Below are 20420 nucleotides of genomic sequence, written 5' to 3' on the forward strand. Positions count from 1 at the left end.
TCCACTACTGTTCCATCGATGTGGATAGGGGGGTGTTCCCTCTGCTGTGTCCTGAAGTCCACAATCATCTCCTTAGTTTTGTTGACGTTGAGTGTGAGGTTATTTTCCTGACACCACACTCCGAGGGCCCTCACCTCCTCCCTGTAGGCCGTCTCGTCGTTGTTGGTAATCAAGCCTACCACTGTCGTGTCGTCCGCAAACTTGATGATTGAGTTGGAGGCGTGCGTGGCCACGCAGTCGTGGGTGAACAGGGAGTACAGGAGAGGGCTCAGAACGCACCCTTGTGGGGCCCCAGTGTTGAGGATCAGCGGGGGAGGAGATGTTGTTACCTACCCTCACCACCTGGGGGCGGCCCGTCAGGAAGTCCAGTACCCAGTTGCACGGGCGGGGTCGAGACCCAGGGTCTCGAGCTTGATGACGAGCTTGGAGGGTACTATGGTGTTGAATGCCGAGCTGTAGTCGATGAACAGCATTCTCACATAGGTATTCCTCTTGTCCAGATGGGTTAGGGCAGTGTGCAGTGTGGTTGAGATTGCATCGTCTATGGACCTATTTGAGCGGTAAGCAAATTGGAGTGGGTCTAGGGTGTCAGGTAGGGTGGAGGTGATATGGTCCTTGACTAGTCTCTCAAAGCACTTCATGATGACGGAAGTGAGTGCTACGGGCGGTAGTCGTTTAGCTCAGTTACCTTAGCTTTCTTGGGAACAGGAACGATGGTGGCCCTCTTGAAGCATGTGGGAACAGCAGACTGGTATAGGGATTGATTGAATATGTCCGTAAACACACCAGCCAGCTGGTCTGCGCATCCTCTGAGGGCGTGGCTGGGGATGCCGTCTGGGCCTGCAGCCTTGCGAGGGTTAACACGTTTAAATGTTTTACTCACCTCGGCTGCAGTGAAGGAGAGACCGCATTTTTCCATTGCAGGCAGTGTCAGTGGCACTGTATTGTCCTCAAAGCGGGCAAAAAAGTTATTTAGTCTGCCTGGGAGCAAGACATCCTGGTCCATGACTGGGCTGGATTTCTTCCTGTAGTCCGTGATTGACTGTAGACCCTGCCACATGCCTCTTGTGTCTGAGCCGTTGAATTGGGATTCTACTTTGTCTCTGTACTGACGCTTAGCTTGTTTGATAGCCTTATGGAGGGAATAGCTGCATTGTTTGTATTCAGTCATGTTACCAGACACCTTGCCCTGATTGAAAGCAGTGGTTCGCGCTTTCAGTTTCACACGAATGCTGCCATCAATCCAAGGTTTCTGGTTAGGGAATGTTTTAATCGTTGCTATGGGAACGACATCTTCAACGCACGTTTTAATGAACTCGCACACCGAATCAGCGTATTCGTCAATGTTGTTATTTGACGCAATACGAAACATGTCCCAGGCAACGTGATGGAAGCAGTCTTGAAGTGTGGAGTCAGCTTGGTCAGACCAGCGTTGGACAGACCTCAGCGTGGGAGCTTCTTTTTTTAGCTTTTGTCTGTAGGCAGGTATCAGCAAAATGGAGTCGTGGTCAGCTTTTCCGAAAGGGGGGCAGGGCCTTATATGCGTCGCGGAAGTTAGAGTAACAGTGATCCAAGGTTTTTCCGCCCCTGGTTGCGCAATCGATATGCTGATAAAATTTAGGAGTCTTGTTTTCAGATTAGCCTTGTTAAAATCCCCAACAACGATGAATGCAGCCTCCGGATAAATGGTTTCCAGTTTGCAAAGAGTTAAATAAAGTTCGTTCAGAGCCATCGATGTGTCTGCTTGGGGGGGATATATACGGCTGTGATTATAATCGAAGAGAATTCTCTTGGTAGGTAATGCGGTCTACATTTGATTGTGAGGAATTCTAAATCAGGTGAACAGAAGGATTTGAGTTCCTGTATGTTTCTTTCATCACACCATGCCTCGTTAGCCATAAGGCATACACCCCCACCCCTCTTCTTACCAGAAAGGTGTTTGTTTCTGTCGGCGCGATACGTGGAGAAACCCGTTGGCTGCACCGCTTCGGATAGCGTCTCTCCAGTGAGCCATGTTTCCGTGAAGCACAGAACGTTACAGTCTCTGATGTCCCTCTGGAATGCTACCCTTGCTCGGATTTCATCAACCTTGTTGTCAAGAGACTGGACATTGGCAAGAAGAATGCTAGGCAGTGGGGCACGATGTGCCCGTCTCCGTAGTCTGACCAGAAGACCGCTACGTTTCCCTCTTTTTCGGAGTCGTTTTTTTGGGTCGCTGCATGCGATCCATTCCGTTGTCCTGTTTGTAAGGCAGAACACAGGATCCGCGTTGCGAAAAACATATTCTTGGTCGTACTGATGGTGAGTTGACGCTGATCTTATATACAGTAGTTCTTCTCGGCTGTATGTAATGAAACCTAAGATGACCTGGGGTACTAATGTAAGAAATAACACGTAAAAAAAAAAAAAACTTCATAGTTTCCTAGGAACGCGAAGCGAGGCGGCCATCTCTGTCGGCGCCGGAATTACTAATGACTTTAAAATGCAGTGCTCATGTTGATTATTGTGTGTGACGAAAGGGTGTGTGTGTGTGTGTGTGTGTGTGTGTGTGTGTGTGTGTGTGTGTGTGTGTGTGTGTGTGTGTGTGTGTGTGTGTGTGTGTGTGTGTGTGTGTGTGTGTGTTGTACCCTGTGCAGGGAGAGTTCGGTTCTGATCTGTGGTTAGGCTTGGTCAGGCTGTCTGTCACAGAGTCCAGCTTCAAGTAGAGAGCAGAAGGTTTCTTCACAGACAGAGGCTAGAGAGACAGAGAGTGTAAGAGAGGGCAGGAGTGTGTGAGAAAGAGTGTGTGTGTGTGATTGAGAGAGAGCGTGAGAGTGTGAGAGATAGAGTAGGGGAGAGAGAGAGAGTAGGAGAGGACATTAATACAATTAGTACCAACCAAATCACGAGAAAACAAAAAGACAATTACTTGACACATTGGAAATAATTAACAAAAATCAGAGCGAAATAGAATGCCAGCAGGCCCTAAACAGAGAGTGCACAGTGGCAGAATACCTGACCACTGTGGTAAAATACCTGACCACTGTGGTAAAATACCTAACCACTGTGGTAAAATACCTGACCACTGTGGTAAAATACCTAACCACTGTGGTAAAATACCTGACCACTGTGGTAAAATACCTAACCACTGTGGTAAAATACCTAACCACTGTGGTAAAATACCTGACCACTGTGGTAAAATACCTAACCACTGTGGTAAAATACCTAACCACTGTGGTAAAATACCTAACCACTGTGGTAAAATACCTAACCACTGTGGTAAAATACCTAACCACTGTGGTAAAATACCTAACCACTGTGGTAAAATACCTGACCACTGTGGTAAAATACCTAACCACTGTGGTAAAATACCTGACCACTGTGGTAAAATACCTGACCACTGTGGCTGACCCAAACTTAAGGAGAGCTTTGACTATGTACAGACTCGGTGAGCATAGCATTGCTATTGAGAAAGGCCGCCGTAGGCAGACCTGTCTCTCAATGGAAGACGAAGAGGAACCTTCCTATCTGACTGTGGATAGATACTTTGGGAGAAGATGTACATATATGGAGGAGCATAAATACTGTAACACAAGAGAGAGATACACTTATAGAGTGCATTTGCCATTCTGGTAAAATGCATTGTCTATTGTATAGGAGAGAAGACCAGAGGAGGCCATGAGAGTATGGAACAGCTGAGCACGCTAAAAACAGACCACACGAAGGGAAGGTGACATAGGCACCTAGGGCAACTGGACACACTAAAGATGGCATAGTCCGCTGACCCTAGATAACACACAAACAGATAACATAGAGGAATGTATAGTATTTTTAGTATAGCTGGACACTAAAAACAGAGGAGACACATAGTCTGCTGACCCTAGATAACACACAAACAGATAACATAGAGGAATGTATAGTATTTTTAGTATAGCTGGACACTAAAAACAGAGGAGTCTGCTGACCCTAGATAACACACAAACAGATAACATAGAGGAATGTATAGTATTTTTAGTATAGCTGGACACTAAAAACAGAGGAGACACATACTGACCCTAGATAACACACAAACAGAAGAACGCATTTAGCTGAGTGCAGGGAAAAAAAGGGTCTTGTCATCATTATAATCTGACGGAAAGCAGATATGGGCGTTATTGGGCTGAACAAGCAGGATGCACAGATTGGGATGTAACTTCATTTGCATGTGGGATAGACTCATATGTTGTATGTGTATAAATCAGAGCGAATGCTCTGAAAAAGGTGTGTGGTCCCGGAGCACTCCGGCTTGCTATACTTTTTTATTAAAGCCTGATTGATTTCACAAGTTCTGGTATGCGTTGTATTTGATCCGATTTTCCACGACAATACTCACCGATGAAGAAGGGACAATCTTTTCCATGTACTCAATCTCATAGTCGGACACTGATGGAGACAACAGAAAAGACTGAGTTAGAGACAGAAAGAGAAGATAGTTGGAGAAAGAGAGGAATGAGAGAAGAAGAAGAACAGAGACAGTTAAGGACAGAAAATACTGGACTAGACTAGACTGGACTAGACTAGACTGGACTAGACTAGACTAGGCTGGACTCGACTAGACTAGACGAGGCTGGACTAGACTAGACTAGGCTGGACTAGACTAGACTAGACGAGGCTGGACTAGACTAGACTGGACTAGACTAGACTAGGCTGGACTAGACTAGAATAGACTAGGCTGGACTAGACTAGAATAGACTAGGCTGGACTAGACTAGAATAGACGAGGCAGGACTAGACTAGGCAGGACTAGACTAGGCTGGACTAGACTTGGCTGGACTAGACTAGACTAGACTGGACTAGACTAGGCTGGACTAGACTAGACAAGGCTGGACTAGACTAGGCTGGACTAGACTGGACTGGACTAGACTGGACTACCTGGACTAGACTAGGCTGGACTAGACTAGACTAGGCTAGGCTGAACAAGGCTGGACTAGACTGGACTAGACTAGACTAGACTGGACTACCTGGACTAGACTTGGCTGGACTAGACTTGGCTGGACTAGACTAGACTGGACTAGACTTGGCTGGACTAGACTTGGCTGGACTAGACTAGACTAGACTAGACTGTACTAGACTTGACTAGACTGGACTAGACTTGACTAGACTGGACTAGACTGGACTAGACTGGACTAGACTGGACTAGACTGGACTAGACTAGGCTGGACTAGACTAGGCTGGACTAGACTAAACGAGGCTAGGCTGGACTAGGCTGGACTAGACTAGACTGGACTACCTGGACTAAGCTATACTAGGCTAGGCTGGACTAGGCAAGGCTGGACTATACTTGACTGGACTAGACTAGACTAGGCTGGACTAGACTAGACTAGGCTGGACTAGACTTGGCTGGACTAGACGAGACTGGACTAGACTAGACTAGACTGGACTAGACTAGACTGGACTAGACTAGGCTGGACTAGTCTGGACTAGACTAGACGAGGCTGGACTAGACTAGGCTAGACTAGACTGGACTGGACTAGACTGGACTAACTGGACTAGACTTGGCTGGACTAAACTTGGCTGGACTAGACTAGACTGGACGAGACTAGACTGGACTAGACTTGACTAGACTGGACTACCTGGACTAGACTAGGCTGGACTAGACTAGACTGGACTACCTGGACTAGGCTAGACTAGGCTAGGCTGGACTAGGCTGGACAAGACTAGACTAGACTACCTGGACTAGGTTAGACTAGGCTGGACTAGGCTGGACTAGACTAGACTGGACTACCTGGACTAGGCTAGACTAGGCTAGGCTGGACAAGACTAGACTAGGCTGGACTAGACAAGGCTGACTATACTAGACTGGAAGACTAGACTATGCTGGACTAGACAAGGCTGGACTAGGCTGGACTAGACTAGGGACTTGGCTGGACTAGACTAGACTAGACTAGGCTGGACTAGACTTGGCTGGACTAGACTAAATGAGGACTGGCTGGAATAGACTAGGCTGGACTAGACTAGGACTGGGCTAGACTAGACTAGGCTGGACTAGACTAGACTAGGCTATGGACTAGAGAAACTGGACTAGACTAAATGAGAGTGGACTAGACTAGGCTGGAATAGACTAGGCTGGACTAGACTAGATTAGACTGGGCTAGACTAGACTAGGCTGGACTAGACTTGGCTGGACTAGACTAGGCTGGACTAGACTTGGCTGGACTAGACTAGGCTGGACTAGACTAGGCTGAACTGGGCTTGACTAGACTAGACTAGACTAGACTGGACTAGACTCGACTGGACTTCCTGGACTAGACTAGGCTGGACTAGACTAGGCTGGACTAGACTAGGCTGGACTAGACTTGCCTGGACTGGGCTTGGCTGGACTGGGCTTGGCTGCACTGGACTTGTCTGGACTGGGCTTGGCTGGACTGGACTTGCCTGGACTGGGCTTGACTGGACTAGACTTGCCTGGACTGGGCTTGCATGGACTGGGCTTGGTTGGACTGGGCTTGGCTGGACTGGGCTTGGCTGGACTGGGCTTGGCTGTATAAGGCTACACTTGGTTGGACTAGGTTAGACTAGGAAGGACAAGGTTAGACTAGGTTGGACAGGGTTAGACTAGGATGGATTAGGTTAGACTAGGAAGGACTAGGTTAGACTAGGATGGACTAGGTTAGACTAGGATGGACAAGGTTAGACTCGGAAGGACTAGGTTAGACTAGGATGGAGGTTAGACTCGGAAGGACTAGGTTAGACTAGGTTGGATTGGGTTAGACTAGGATGGACTAGGTTAGACTAGGAAGGACTAGTTTAGACTAGGAAGGACTAGGTTAGACTAGGAAGGAAAGGTTAGACTAGGAAGGACTCGATTAGACGAGGTTGGACTAGGTTAGACTAGGAAGGACTAGGTTAGACTAGGAAGGACTAGGTTGGGCAAGGTTAGACTAGGAAGGACTAGGTTAGACTATGAAGGACTAGGTTAGACTAGGTTGGGCAAGGTTAGAATAGGTTGGACAAGGTTAGACTCGGAAGGACTAGGTTAGACTAGGATGGAAAAGGTTAGACTCGGAAGGACTAGGTTAGACTAGGGAGGACTAGGTTAGACTAGGTTGGACTAGGTTAGACTAGGTTGGAATAGGTTATTGGGCAGGGTGGGTAGGGTGGCTCTCCTCTCCTGAGCTTCGGTCAGGGTTTAGCAGAGTACTGGGCAGTGTGAGTAGGGTGGCTCTCCTCTCCTGATCTAGGGTCAGGGTTTAGCAGAGTACTGGGCAGGGTGGCTCTCCTCTCCTGATCTAGGGTCAGGGTTTAGCAGAGTACTGGGCAGGGTGGCTCTCCTCGACTCCTGATCTAGGGTCAGGGTTTAGCAGAGTACTGGGCAGGGTGGCTCTCCTCTCCTGATCTAGGGTCAGGGTTTAGCAGAGTACTGGGCAGGGTGGCTCTCCTCTCCTGATCTAGGGTCAGGGTCTAGCAGAGTACTGGTCAGGGTGGGTAGGGTGGCAGGATAACTAGCTGCTCAACGTCAAATAGAAATCAATAGCGATGCTGCAAACAGCACGCAGACATTAACTTACCTCGACTGTTGACAAAGGCTGTGAGGTCAGAGGGTTGAGGGAAGTCTTCATGGGGGTCAGAGGTTATCTCTGCCTCCCTGGATGCCCACTTATGGTTGGCTGAGGAGACCAGCTTCTCTTTTTGATTGGAGGAAGAGGCCAGCTTCTCTTCATCTGTAGCGTGGTCGTCCTGTAGCGGGGGGATAGGAGGCTGAGCTTCAGCTACTGGGGTGGGCTCCTGGAGCGGAGGAAGGAGGAGGTGAGGTGAGGAGGTGAGGAGGTGAGGAGGTGAGGAGGTGTGGAGGTGTGGAGGTGAGGAGGTGTGGAGGTGAGGAGGTGAGGAGGTGAGGAGGTGAGGAGGGTGAGGTGTGGAGGTGAGGAGGTGAGGAGGTTTGGAAGTGAGCAGGAGGTGTGGAGGTGAGGAGGGTGGAGGTGTGGAGGTGAGGAGGTGTGGAGGTGAGGAGGTGTGGAGGTGAGGAGGTGTGGAGGTTGAGGAGGGTGGAGGTTGGAGGTGTGGAGGTGTGGAGGTTTGGAGGTGTGGAGGTGAGGAGGTGTGGGTAGAGGTGTGGAGGTGAGGAGGTTTGGAAGTGAGAATGTGTGTGTGGGTAGAGGTGTGGAGGTGAGGAGGTGAGGAGGTGTGGAGGTGTGGAGGTGAGGAGGTGTGGAGGTGAGGGAGGTGTGGAGGTGAGGAGGTGAGGAGGTGTGGAGGTGAGGAGGTTTGGAGGTGTGGAGGAGGTGTGAGGTGGGTGGAGGGTGAGGAGGTGAGGAGGTGTGGAGGTTAGGGGGTGTGGAGGTGTGGAGGTGTGGAGGTGAGGAGGTGTGGAGGTGTGGAGGTGAGGAGGTGTGGAGGTGAGGAGGTGTGGAGGTGAGGAGGTGTGGAGGTGTGGAGGTGAGGAGGTGTGGAGGTGAGGAGGTGTGGAGGTTTGGAGGTGTGGAGGTGAGGAGGTGTGGAGGTGTGGAGGTGAGGAGGTGAGGAGGTGTGGAGGTGTGGAGGTGAGGAGGTGTGGAGGTGAGGAGGTGAGGAGGTGTGGAGGTGTGGAGGTGAGGACGTGTGGAGGTGAGGAGGGTAGAGGTGTGGAGGTGAGGAGGTGTGGAGGTGAGGAGGTGTGGAGGTGAGGAGGTGTGGAGGTGAGGAGGTGTGGAGGTGAGGAGGTGTGGAGGTGTGGAGGTGAGGACGTGTGGAGGTGAGGAGGGTAGAGGTGTGGAGGTGAGGAGGCGTGGAGGTGAGGAGGTGTGGAGGTGAGGAGGTGTGGAGGTTTGGAGGTGTGGAGGTGAGGAGGTGAGGAGGTGTGGAGGTTTGGAGGTGTGGAGGTGAGGAGGTGAGGAGGTGTGGAGGTGTGGAGGTGAGGAGGTGAGGAGGTGTGGAAGTGAGAAAGTGTGTGTGTGTGTGTGTGTGTGTGTGTGTGTGTGTGTGTGTGTGTGTGTGTGTGTGTGTGTGTGTGTGTGTGTGTGTGTGTGTGTGTGTGTGTGTGTGCGCGCGTGTGGGGTGTGCGTGCGCGTGTGTGTGTGTGTGTGCGCGCGCGTGGTGTGTGTGTGTGTGTGTGTGTGTGTGTGTGTGTGTGTGTGTGTGAGAGAAGTGACTGACTTGTGATGATAGATCAGACATGGGCGATCTCTTTGGGGACCTCTTGACTCTGAAAGTTTTACTGGAAGAGGAAGGGGAGAGAAGTGGACGATCAGAACAAGTCTTCCCCTGCAGAGACTTCATCAATAAGTCAAACCTTAATCAATTCGTCAACTCTATTGTCTTTTTAGATACAAGAGGTATATTACTCTCCCTCCGGTTGTGTATATGTTTAGCTCAATAAGATGTGTACTAGTCATTCACAGTACAGGGGGGATATTAAAAATGATAATGATTTCCGTATGCATAATCATTAAAACTCCAAAAACATAATACTCAAATGTTGTTGGATTCAACATGTTTCAGTATTTAGCGTCGCTAGTTTAGTTAGCGTACATTGCGTTAATTTGACTAGAATTACAGTAGGTTGGAAGTCAATTTCTGCCCCCCCCCCAAAAAAAAAAAAATTGCTGGCATGATTCACTTTGATGGTATACATTATTCTGGGGTTGCCAAACCTCCCCTCGGGGACCCCCCAGACGTTTCAAAACTCCCATCAACCCCCCCCACAGATGTTTCACTATTTAATTTTAGCCCTGAACTAGCAGAACTGATTCAAGTAGTCCGGGGCTTAAGGATTAGTTGAATCAGGTCCTCGTTCTGGAATAAATCAAATGCATGGAAAGTCTGCATTAGGCAACAGGCACCAATGTTAATTCTTAGCTAAGTTAGCATGTTAGCGTGTTAGCGTGTTAGCGTGTTAGCGAGTTAGCGTGTTAGCGAGTTAGCGTGTTAGCGATATGAGATGAATAGTTCAAGCTACTGCTGTCTTGATACCAGTATTGGGATAGTAATATACCAGATTTTCTAGAAGCAGATTTCACTCTATAGTCCTTTAAGACCTACGTTTGTAAAATAGTGAGCGAGTTTGTTTTGCTCGGTGCCCATTTGTCCAACTGTGGCACCGGGTAATGCAAAGCGAACCGGGCCCATTGTGTTCTGTACAGTAGCTTTCAAAAGATACAAATGCGAATCTGTGTGTTTCCAACATTAGGACTGTATTTCTTCCAGAAATGAATTCTGCTTCATGTTTTTTTGGTTTCCCTTCCACAATACGGGTATTGTGACAACCCTAAGTCTAAACCCAGGTATCTACCACCAACCTAGACCACACAGATACACTGCTCCTCAGTGTGACCACGACTAACCTCTGTTGCTCTTCAATAGAGGAGGTGCTACCGTGTGAATGGTCTCTTTCCCTTGGAGAAGGGGTGCACCTGTACAAGACATTTATATGGCAGGATGCTCATTGAAGAAAATGGGCATGGTAGAGCTTCTCTGATTGGGTGGTTTTGCATGGTAGAGCTTCTCTGATTGGGTGGTTTTGCATGGTAGAGCTTCTCTGATTGGGTGGTTTTGCATGGTAGAGCTTCTCTGATTGGGTGGTTTTGCATGGTAGAGCTTCTCTGATTGGTTGGTTTTGCATGGTAGAGCTTCTCTGATTGGGTGGTTTTGCATGGTAGACCTTCTCTGATTGGGTGGTTTTGCATGGTGCAGCTTCTCTGATTGGTTGGTTTTGCATGGTAGAGCTTCTCTGATTGGTTGTCTTTATGTTACTGTTGTGTTAATAGGGAGGAGGGCAGGGTTGAAAATGTCCCATGTTTTCCAGAAATCCTGGTTGGGAAGATTCCCAGAATTTCAGGAGAACTTGAATTTGGGGAAAGTTAGAAGGAGATGAGCACGACGGGGGACATGCTCTCTCTGAGAGCAGGATGTTTAGAAAAACTGAAACATTATTTACATAAATAGTTAGAGGTCAAAACAGTCCTGCTGCCATTCCTGTACTTACAACAGACAACACAGAGAGGAACCCTTCGACTTCCTGTGGCACACGAGAACACACAGACAGGTGACAGAGAGACAGACAGGAGACAGAGAGACAGACAGGAGACAGAGAGACAGACAGGAGACAGAGAGACAAACAGGTGACAGAGAGACAGACAGGTGACAGAGAGACAGACAGGTGACAGAGAGACAGACAGGAGACAGAGAGACAATCAGGTGACAGAGAGACAGAGAGGTGACAGAGAGGTGACAGAGAGACAGACAGGTGACAGAGAGACAGACAGGAGACAGAGAGACAGACAGGAGACAGAGAGCTGACAGATAGGTGATAGAGAGACAAACAGACAGGAGACAGACAGACAGACAGACAGACAGACAGGTGACAGAGACACAGACAGGTGACAGAGAGACAGACAGGTGACAGAGAGACAGACAGGAGACAGAGAGACAGACAGGAGACAGAGAGACAGACAGGTGATAGAGAGACAGACAGGTGACAGAGAGACAGACAGGTGACAGAGAGACAGACAGGAGATACAGAGACAGACAGGTGACAGAGAGACAGGTGGCACAGACAGACAAACACATTCTCTCTCCCAATGTGGATAGAGAGATAACAAAACACACACACACACAAACACACACACACACACACACAAACACACTAACACACACACACACACACACACACACACACACACACACTAACACAGCTAAAAGAATTCAGTACTAAATATACAAACAGAAACACATAAACCAATGACAAGGTGAAATTGCCTTATAACCACCTAATAATGCAGTGGTATTTAAACTCACGATTTAATAGGTTTCTTCTTGGTCTTGGCCGGTTTGTTCTGGTTGTGGTCCTCCAGCTCCCGAACTTCATCGTTATCGTTATCAACCTCGTCGTCATTGGCCGACACCTCGAAAGAGGCGGAGCCAGAGGCAGCCTTGGGTGGAAACGCAGCCGTCCTATTGGACGAACCCTTGAAGGAGTTGACAGCTGACTCATTGAAGGTGTCAGAGTCAAAACTATAGGAGGGTTTGTTCAGCTCGGGAGAGATAGGGATCCCGCTGTTAGAGCCGAACGGGTTGAAGTTAGGGTCGTCCCACTGAGCCGGGTCTAAGTTATAGGAGGGACTTAGAGACGGGGATGTCATCGGGGATTAGGGTGTTGTCTAGGGGTTCAGATGGGGGCTGGATGGCCTTCTTCACACCCATCCTGGGCTTCCTTAGAGGCATCTGATAATAATAAAAAAATATATCATATTAATAATGATACAGTCTATTCATTTTAAGCGCTTTTCAAAACACTGCAAAGTGACTTTACGTAGTCAGCAATATAATCAGTAAAATAAAAATCAATCACACAGATTAGACATGAAGACCAAGGAGAGCACTAAACATGATGACAGACTAGAGTCAAAATCCAACTGGGATTTCTGGAAGATCAGGGAATTTGTGGAAAGTTAATAGAATTTTGCAACCCTATGACAGACAGACCTTGGAGCCTGCTTTTTTGCCCAGCTTCTTGGGTGGTGGAGAGGCCTTGGGAGGCTCCTCGAGGGTCTCCTCAGAATAGTCAAACTCCAGTCTGACCGCCCCTGAGGTTCGAATAGGGGGGCTGGTTGAGGGAAGAGTTGGCTCGGCGTTAGGGCGCTCCGGGGGGTTAGACACAACGGACAGCACGCCTCCCTTACTACCCAACGGGGGGGAGTTAGCGACTCCTCCGTTGTTGAACGGGTCGATGTCTTCAAAGTTGTCTGGATCCCATTTGTAGGTCCCACTGAGGGGAGAGCCTTCGCTGCCTGGGGGGGCCTCCGGCACGGAGATGGGGGTGTCCTGTCGGTTGGGTATAGAGATAGCTGGGGTCGGGGACAGAATAGAAGTAGGGGCCAGGATTAGTTGATTATCTGTCTCTGGGCTAGTGTGATTGGTCTCTTCAGTGAGCGAGGCGGAGTCTACTGTGGCTCCTCCTACTTCCAGATCCTCAGAGACCAATAGGGGTCTGGCTGCTCTGGTGGGCTCGGCACTCTTCTCCAGCTCTGGTGTAGTTCCGGAGGACGGCAGTTGGGGGCTCTCTAGGTTAGAGCTCTGCCTGGGGAGAGGCTTCTTTTTCAGGGAGCCGCCTGGGCGGAGAGGCCCCTTCTTGGAGGGTCTGCGGAGAGTCCCTGGAGCACTCTCAGTACCACAGTCAACACTAAAGGCCTCAGCTAAGGGACGGGAGTCTCCGATTGAGATGGAGGATCCTCCGCCGTCTAAGGGGCCGGAGCCGTCTAGCTCCCCAGCCTGGAGGCTCAGAGAGCGGGTTAGGGATCTGCTCTGGGCCTCAGCAGCAGCAGCAGCAGCAGCTATGAGCTGGTCTAGGTTATAGGCTCCGCTAGCAGCTATGGGCTTGTCCTCGTCAAATACTATGGACAGGGAGCTACCATGGTGACCTTTAGCCTCTGACCCGGGTTCACCGTCTGCCTCAGAGTCACAGCCAAGACCTGGAGGAACAGAGAAATATAAATGATAGGTAATATATAGTCATGACACAATCCTGATATGGTGTTTGAATGAGAGAGAGAAATTACATTCTTCTGATGCTTGTTAGTTGTATTCGTTTGAGAGAGAAAATGTTTCATTAAAAATCCTAACATGTTATTGAGAGAGAGAAACATATTTTTCCATGCCAATTTTGTAACATGTTATTAGAGAGAAGAAACATATGATTCCATGCCAATAAAGCCCTAACATGTTATTATTGAGAGAGAGAGAGAAACATATTTTTCCATGCCAATAAAGCCCTAAAATGTTATTAGAGTGAGGAGAACTTGTACAACACTGTATATATACAGTGGGGCAAAAAAAGTATTTTTGCAAGTTCTCCCCCACCTGTAATTTTCATCATAGGTACACTTACATGACAGACAAAATGAAGAAAATCACATAGGATATTTGCAAATTATGTCTTTATGGTCAATTTTGAAATGTTTGTATTGAGTTCAAAATGTACATTTGTCATTTGTTTATTATATATTTCACTTGCTTTGCAATGTACACATTTTACCCATTCCAATCCTTAAATGCAGATGCCTCGAGAGCAGTGATAACAGACTTTCAACTCCCTCCAAAGATTTTCAGTTGAAATCTGGAGAGAGCCACTCCAGGATGATGGTAAAGGCTTGTTGCCCGGGTGGTGTGTTTTATTGACTAATTAAATGCCCTTGATGATGGTAGGCTTTGTTACTTTGAAGCTCTCTCATCATTCAACCTCCGTGTGGTTCAGCTCAATCATTTTGAAAACACAAGATCTTGCATGGCATCGAGGGTGATGAATGGCTTTTGAAGTCTTCCATTTCCTAATAATTGCTCCCACATAGATTTCTTCAAACCTGCTTATATCCGTTAGTCTTCCCAGCTCTGGTGCAGGTCTACAATTTTGTTTCTGTGTCTGAAGCTCTTTGGACTTGGAAGTGGAGTTTGGAGTGTGACTGTTTGAGGTTGTGGACATTTTATACTGATAACAAGTTCAAACAGGTTCCATTAATACAGCAGAGGTAAAGAAGAAGTTACAGGTCTGTGAGAGCCAGACATCTTGCTTGTTTGTCTGACCAAGTACTTATTTTCCACCATAATTTGCAAATAAATTCATTAAAAATCTACAATGTGTGATTTTTTTCTCATTTTGTCTGTCATAGTTGAAGTGTACCTATGATGAAAATTACAGGCCTCTCATCCTTTTAAGTGGGAGAACTTGCACAATTGTGGCTGACTAAATCTTTTTTGCCCACCTGTATATATACATAATATGATATTTGAAATGTCTTTATTCTTTTGAAATTTTTGTATGTGTAATGTACATTTGTACATTTATTTATTATATATTTCACTTGCTTTGGCAATGTCAACACATTTTACCCATGCCAATAAAGCCCTTAAATTGAATTGAATTGAGAGAGGGAGATAGAGAGAGACAGAGAGAGAGAAAGAGAGAGAGATGATGGTAAAGGCTGTGTCTGGTTTTAGACTAATTAAATTGATGAATGAGCTCTGAATATTTCATCACAACCTCCCAGCCAATCAGTAAAACACAAACGAACATTGTGATGAATGGCTGAAGCTTTCCGTGCATAGATAAGTGCTTATATCCATTAGCAGCTCTGTGATGCTGGTCTGAATGACTGAACAGAGAACACCTCTATTTTTGAAGTACAAGTAGTCACCAGCAGAGGGCATTATACATCTCTGTCTCTGTGTGTGTCTCTCTGTGTGTCTGTCTCTCTCTGTGTGTGTCTCTCTGTGTGTCTCTCTCTGTGTGTGTGTGTGTGTGTGTGTGTGTGTGTGTGTGTGTGTGTGTGTGTGTGTGTCTGTGTGTGTGTGTGTCTCTGTGTGTGTGTGTGTGTCTTTCTGTGTGTGTGTGTGTGTGTCTCTCTCTCCTCTCTCTCTCTCCTGTCTGTGTGTGTGTGTGTGTCTTTCTCTGTGTGTGTGTGTGTGTGTGTGTGTGTGTGTGTGTCTGTGTGTGTGTGTGTGTGTGTTCTCTGTGTGTGTGTGTGTTGTGCTCTCTCTCTCTCTCTCCCTCTCCCTTTCCCTCTAAGTGAATGTGCACGAGTCTCTCTCACCGGTGTCTTCAGAGGTCAGCAGCTGGGTATGAGGGTCTGTCTCCGTGGGGGACTTGACAGGGGTGGTCGACTCTGGCGTCTCGAACGCTCCGTCAGAGTCTGAGCTCCTATAGGACAGAGAGAGAGACGCAGTATCACTGTAGACCTCATAAAGGACCATGGTGTGAAGGGGAGGAGACATGACACCACCAGGGTCTCATTTTCACTGGAACGATAAGTCCACAAAGTAGAAGATGTAAAAATCTATTAGATCCAATAACAGTACGATACCCAGAACATCACAGCATCAGAAACTAGTTACTAAATCATTCAGATCCAATAACAGTACGATACCCCAGAACATCACAGCATCAGAAACTAGTTACTAAATCATTCAGATCCAATAACAGTACGATACCCCAGAACATCACAGCATCAGAAACTAGTTACTAAATCATTCAGATCCAATAACAGCACGATACCCCAGAACATCACAGCATCAGAAACTAGTTACTAAAAATCAGATTCAGAACATCACAGCATCAGAAACTAGTTACTAAATCATTCAGATCCAATAACAGTACGATACCCCAGAACATCACAGCATCAGAAACTAGTTACTAAATCAATCAGATCCAATAACAGTACGATACCCCAGAACATCACAGCATCAGAAACTATTTACTAAATCAATCAATCAATCAATCAATCAAAACAATTGCACAGCTCAGTGAACTCATACATCGTCAGGGCTTTAGACTGCCCGAGTGACACCAGGGAATCCAAACAGAACCAGGGAATGCAAACAGAACCAGGGAATCCAAACAGAACCTGGGAATCCAAAAACAGAACAAACAGAACCAGGAATCCAAACAGAACCAGGGAATCCAAACAGAACCAGGAATCCAAACAGAACCTGGGAATCCAAACAGAACCAGGGAATCCAAACGGAACCTGGGAATCCAAATGGAACTAATGTTAATGTAAGTTATTCCAAAAATGTGGAACTAAAAGCGGATTTACTTAATTCTGTGGAGACCCTTTGGGACCTCAAGAGTTAACCAACCCTGTGAACGGGTTTGGTATCTCATTATTTTATACGTTAGCAATGAAGTTCGGTATGTTGGAAGCTTTGTGTAATAGGGCTTTGTAAACAGACAGGGAGTAATGGAGTGATCTACGGGACTTTAGTGAGGTTCAGCTATTGATACAGGCAGCAGTGAGGAGTATTAAAAGGGCCACCTGTGATGAAACTAATGGTGCTTTGGTAGATGGCATACAAAGGGTTAAGAGTAGTGGCTGCTGCAATCTGGTAAAATGGTGTCACCATAATCAAGAACTGGCAGGAAAAGTAGACTGAACAATCTACTTCCTGCTATTTAGGGAGAGGAAAGATCTATTTAAAAAAAAAAATATATATATATATATATATTTTGAACTAGCTCATCCGTATGTTTTTTAAAACATGAAATCTTTGTCAATCCAGATATTTGTAGGCGGGAAAGTGATTGATGGGAGAACCATCCAGTGAATAAATATGTAGTTAATCTGGAAAATTCTGGAAAGAATGAGAGAAAAACATGTATATAGTCTTTCCCATGAGAACATGTTTCAAACCAACCAGGGCTTTCTGTAAGGTAACAAGGTCAGATTGAAGCACAAACAGCCTAGTCAACAGTTGGATCAATATAACAGTGTCGTGTTCATACAGATGAATATTACTTTTTCTTTTTCTTAAATAGACCGATATTATTTCTATAAACAGTAAAGACCCCTACAGAATACCTTTCATAATATCCAGAAGACTAAAATGAACACAGTCAGAGATACTACACATTGAGTCCTGCCTCACAGATCATTTTCAAACCAGGCCGACATCAGCAGACTATTGTCTGCTCTGGATAAGAGCGTCTGCCAAATGACTTAAATGTAAATGTAAATGTAGAATGTGATGGTCAACAGTGTTGAAGATCTTGGAACGGGGTATAAATGAGGCAGCTCAAACATCTTTTATGATCCATTTTAAAACAGCTGAAACAGTGTTACGTCCATCTATAACCAGCTGAAACAGTGTTATGTCCAGGTCCCAGGTCTATAACCAGCTGAAACAGTGTTATGTCCAGGTCTATAACCAGCTGAAACAGTGTTATGGACAGGTCTATAACCAGGTCTGAAACCAGCTGAAACAGTGTTATGTCCTGGTCTATAACCAGATGGAACCCAAAACCAGCTGAAACAGTGTTATGTCCAGGTCTATAACCAGCTGAAACAGTGTTATGTCCAGGTCTATAACCAGCTGAAACAGTGTTATGTCCTGGGTCCATAACCAGCTGGAACCTAAAACCAGCTGAAACAGTGTTATGTCCAGGTCTATAACCAGGTCTATAACCAGCTGAAACAGTGTTATGTCCTGGTCTATAACCAGCTGAAACAGTGTTATGTCCAGGTCTATAACCAGCTGAAACAGTGTTATGTCCAGGTCTATAACCAGCTGAAACAGTGTTATGTCCAGGTCTATAACCAGGTCTATAACCAGCTGAAACAGTGTTATGTCCAGGTCTATAACCAGGTCTATAACCAGCTGAAACAGTGTTATGTCCAGGTCTATAACCAGCTGAAACAGTGTTATGTCCAGGTCTATAACCAGGTATATAACCAGCTGAAACAGTGTTATGTCCAGGTCTATAACCAGCTGAAACAGTGTTATGTCCTGGTCTATAACCAGCTGAAACAGTGTTATGTCCAGGTCTATATAACCAGCTGAAACAGTGTTATGTCCAGGTCTATAACCAGCTGAAACAGTGTTATGTCCAGGTCTATAACCAGGTCTATAACCAGCTGAAACAGTGTTATGTCCAGGTCTATAACCAGCTGAAACAGTGTTATGTCCAGGTCTATAACCAGCTGAAACATTGTTATGTCCTGGTCTATAACCAGAAACTGGAACCTAAAACCAGCTGAAACAGTGTTATGTCCAGGTCTATAACCAGGTCTATAACCAGCTGAAACAGTGTTATGTCCAGGTCTATAACCAGGTCTATAACCAGCTGAAACAGTGTTATGTCCAGGTCTATAACCAGCTGAAACAGTGTTATGTCCAGGTCTATAACCAGCTGAAACATTGTTATGTCCTGGTCTATAACCAGCTGGAACCTAAAACCAGCTGAAACAGTGTTATAACCAGGTCTAAAACCAGGTCTATAACCAGCTGAAACAGTGTTATGTCCTGGTGTTATGTCCAGGTATATAACCAGCTGAAACAGTGTTATGTCCAGGTCTATAAACCAGCTGAAAAACAGTGTTATGTCCAGGTCTATAACCAGGTCTATAACCAGCTGAAACAGTGTTATGTCCAGGTCTATAACCAGCTGAAACAGTGTTATGTCCAGGTCTATAACCAGCTGAAACAGTGTTATGTCCAGGTCTATAACCAGCTGAAACAGTGTTATGTCCAGGTCTATAACCAGGTCTATAACCAGCTGAAACAGTGTTATGTCCAGGTCTATAACCAGCTGAAACAGTTTTATGTCCAGGTCTATAACCAGCTGAAACATTGTTATGTCCAGGTCTATAACCTGAAACAGTGTTATGGAACCTATAACCAGCTGAAACAGTGTTATGTCCAGGTCTAAAACCAGGTCTATAACCAGCTGAAACAGTGTTATGTCCTGGTCTATAACCAGCTGAAACAGTGTTATGTCCTGGTCTATAACCAGGTCTATAACCAGCTGAAACAGTGTTATGTCCAGGTCTATAACCAGCTGAAACAGTTTTATGTCCAGGTCTATAACCAGCTGAAACAGTGTTATGTCCAGGTCTATAACCAGGTCTATAACAAGCTGAAACAGTGTTATGTCCTGGTGTATAACCAGCTGAAACAGTGTTATGTCCTGGTCTATAACCAGCTGAAACAGTGTTATGTCCTGGTCTATAACCAGAATGGTGTATAATTTAGAATAGAAAGACAAGTTTAATTAGATCTTAGCTTACAGTTGGTCAGTGATTCCAACACTTTGGAAATGCAAGATCATATGGAAATTTGACAGTAGTTATCGAAGTCAGAAGGATCTGAATTCAGGGAGGTTACCTGCTTCCCAGATCTTAGGGAGAACACCAGAATACCAGGGGGAGTACACCTGCTTCCCAGATCTTAGGGAGAACACCAGAATACCAGGGGAGGCCATCCACTTCCCAGATCTTAGGGAGAACACCAGAAAACCAGGGGTGGCCATCCTGCTTCCCAGATCTTAGCGAGAACACCAGAATACCAGGGGAGGACACCGGCTTCCCAGATCTTAGGGAGAACACCAGAATACCAGGGGAGGCCATCCTGCTTCCCAGATCTTAGGAGAACACCAGAATACCAGGGGGAGGACACCTGCTTCCCAGATATTAGGGAGAACACCAGAATACCAGGGGAGGCCATCCAGGGGAGGCTGCTTCCCAGATCTTAGCGAGAACACCAGAATACCAGGGGAGGACACCTGCTTCCAGATCTTAGGGAGAACACCAGAATACCAGGGAGGCCATCTGCTTCCCAGATCTTAGCGAGAACACCAGAATAACAGGGGAGGACACCTGCTTCCCAGATCTTAGGAGAGCACCAGAATACCAGGGGAGGGGGAGGCCATCCACCTGCTTCCCAGATCTTAGGAGAACACCAGAATACCAGGGGAGGACACTTGCTTCCCAGATCTTAGCGAGAACACCAGAATACCAGGGGAGGACACCTGCTTCCCAGATCTTAGCGAGAACACCAGAATACCAGGGGAGGACACCTGCTTCCCAGATCTTAGCGAAAGCACCAGAATACCAGGGGAGGCCAGAATCCACTTCCCAGATCTTAGGAGAACACCAGAATACCAGGGGAGGACACCTGCTTCCCAGATCTTAGGGAGAACACCAGAATACCAGGGGAGGACAC

The 20420-nt window shown here is 46.6% G+C and overlaps 1 pseudogene; it reads right to left on the reverse strand.

The window, feature by feature from the left end:
* LOC135530249 (transforming acidic coiled-coil-containing protein 2-like) overlaps positions 1 to 20420 on the reverse strand; it is a 106338-nt pseudogene that overhangs the window by 39423 nt on the left and 46495 nt on the right.

This window comes from Oncorhynchus masou, unplaced genomic scaffold (genome assembly GCF_036934945.1).
Source record: "Oncorhynchus masou masou isolate Uvic2021 unplaced genomic scaffold, UVic_Omas_1.1 unplaced_scaffold_1300, whole genome shotgun sequence".
Lineage (NCBI taxonomy): Eukaryota > Metazoa > Chordata > Actinopteri > Salmoniformes > Salmonidae > Oncorhynchus > Oncorhynchus masou.